The 2140-nt window shown below is 46.7% G+C and overlaps 1 pseudogene; it reads left to right on the top strand.

The window, feature by feature from the left end:
- Window positions 1-246: 246 nt before the first annotated feature.
- On the top strand, window positions 247-1861 carry LOC101617733 (annotated as a pseudogene).
- The last annotated feature ends 279 nt before the right edge of the window (window positions 1862-2140 follow it).

Below are 2140 nucleotides of genomic sequence, written 5' to 3'. Positions count from 1 at the left end.
CCAAATGCATAATTGTTTTAATGTTTATAAGTTTAATGATGTACTTTCTAATTTAACCAAATCCTCTGTGAGTTAGTGGACTTAATGCTTATTTTAAAACATACATAAGGTGAGGCTGCGGACCCTGAGCGGCGGCCCCAGGTCCCGGCACCATGGCTGCGTAGCGGACCCGGCAGCTGCGAGGCTCTGGCGGCCCGAGCGCGCCTAGTCGGTGTGAGCCGGGCGCGAGGTCCCGGCCCCGGGGCGCTCGCTCAGGTAAATATTTCCATAACCTTATGGAGAGAAAGGACTTTGAGACATGGCTTGATAACATTTCTGTTACATTTCTTTCTCTGACGGACTTGCAGAAACATGAAACTCTGGATCACCTGATTAGTCTGAGTGGGGCAGTACAGCTCAGACATCTCTCCAATAACCTGGAGACTCTCCTCAAGCGGGACTTCCTCAAACTCCTTCCCTTGGAGCTCAGTTTTTATTTGTTAAAGTGGCTCGATCCTCAGACTTTACTCACGTGCTGCCTCGTCTCTAAGCAGTGGAATAAGGTGATAAGTGCCTGTACAGAGGTGTGGCAGACTGCGTGTAGAAATTTGGGCAGATAGATGATTCTGTTCAGGATGCTTTGCACTAGAAGAAGGTTTATTTGAAGGCTATTTTGAGAATGAAGCAACTGGAGGACCATGAAGCCTTTGAGACCTCATCATTAATTGGACATAGTTCCAAAGTGTATGCACTTTACTACAAAGATGGACTTCTCTGTACAGGGTCAGATGACTTGTCTGCAAAACTATGGGATGTAAGCACAGGGCAGTGCATTTAAGGTATCCAGACCCACACTTGTGCAGCGGTGAAGTTTGATGAACAGAAGCTTGTGACAGGCTCCTTTGACAACACTGTGGCCTGCTGGGAATGGAGTACCGGAGCCAGGACCCAGCACTTTCGGGGCCACACTCGGGCAGTGTTTAGTGTGGACTACAATGATGAACTGGATATCTTGGTGAGTGGCTCTGCAGACTTCACTGTGAAAGTATGGGCTTTATCTGCTGGGACATGCCTGAACACACTCACTGGGCATACGGAGTGGGTCACCAAGGTGGTTTTGCAGAGGTGCAAAGTCAAATCTCTCCTGCATAGTCCTGGGGATTATATTCTCTTAAGTGCAGACAAATATGAAATCAAGATTTGGCCAATTGGGAGAGAAATCAATTGCAAGTGCTTGAAGACGTTGTCTGTCTCTGAAGATAGAAGTATCTGCTTGCAGCCAAGACTTCATTTTGACGGCAAATACATTGTCTGCAGTTCGGCCCTTGGTCTCTACCAGTGGGACTTTGCCAGTTATGATATTCTCAGGGTCATCAAGACACCTGAGGTAGCAAACTTGGCCTTGCTTGGCTTTGGAGATGTCTTTGCCTTGCTGTTTGACAACCGCTACCTGTACATCATGGACTTGAGGACAGAGAGCTTGATTAGCCGCTGGCCTCTGCCGGAGTACAGGAAATCAAAGAGAGGCTCCAGCTTCCTGGCAGGCGAAGCGTCCTGGCTGAATGGACTGGACGGGCACAATGACACGGGCTTGGTTTTTGCCACCAGCATGCCTGACCACAGTATTCACCTGGTGTTGTGGAAGGAGCACGGCTGACACCATGAGCCATTACCACTGACTGACTTTGGATGCCAGGGCTGTGGGTTTTGGGTGCAACCTCTGTGGCAGCCGACTGCATGAACCAAAGTTCTCACCTAATGGTATCATCACGCAGTGCACAATCATTTATCGATGTTATCCAGGGGCCAGGGCTTGGGCGGGGAGGGCTTGTTTTATTGACATACACCGCAGCATGCTAATGGGGCACACCGTTGACTTCCTTTGTACTTGGTTACGTTGGTCAGTATAAGAGGATACATTTTAGGGTTTGTCATTGAGTGGAATACTGGTTTTAAGTAAAGAAAGTTAAATGATTCATTAATCTGCTCACTGGTTGCCTATGAAATCACAGTCTCTAATTAAAAGCTTTTTACCATAAAAAAATACATAAATCCATGTTAAGGTAATTATTATAGACTTTTAGATAATGTGTCTCTAGAAAAAAGTTTATTTTTCTAGATATATCTGTCGTATCTTCCAGCTCAGAAACATCGAGTGTGG

This window comes from Jaculus jaculus, chromosome 11, assembly GCF_020740685.1.
Source record: "Jaculus jaculus isolate mJacJac1 chromosome 11, mJacJac1.mat.Y.cur, whole genome shotgun sequence".
Taxonomy (NCBI): Eukaryota; Metazoa; Chordata; class Mammalia; order Rodentia; family Dipodidae; genus Jaculus; species Jaculus jaculus.
Note: the sequence above shows the minus strand (reverse complement) of the source record. Positions and strands in the feature narration are given on the sequence as shown.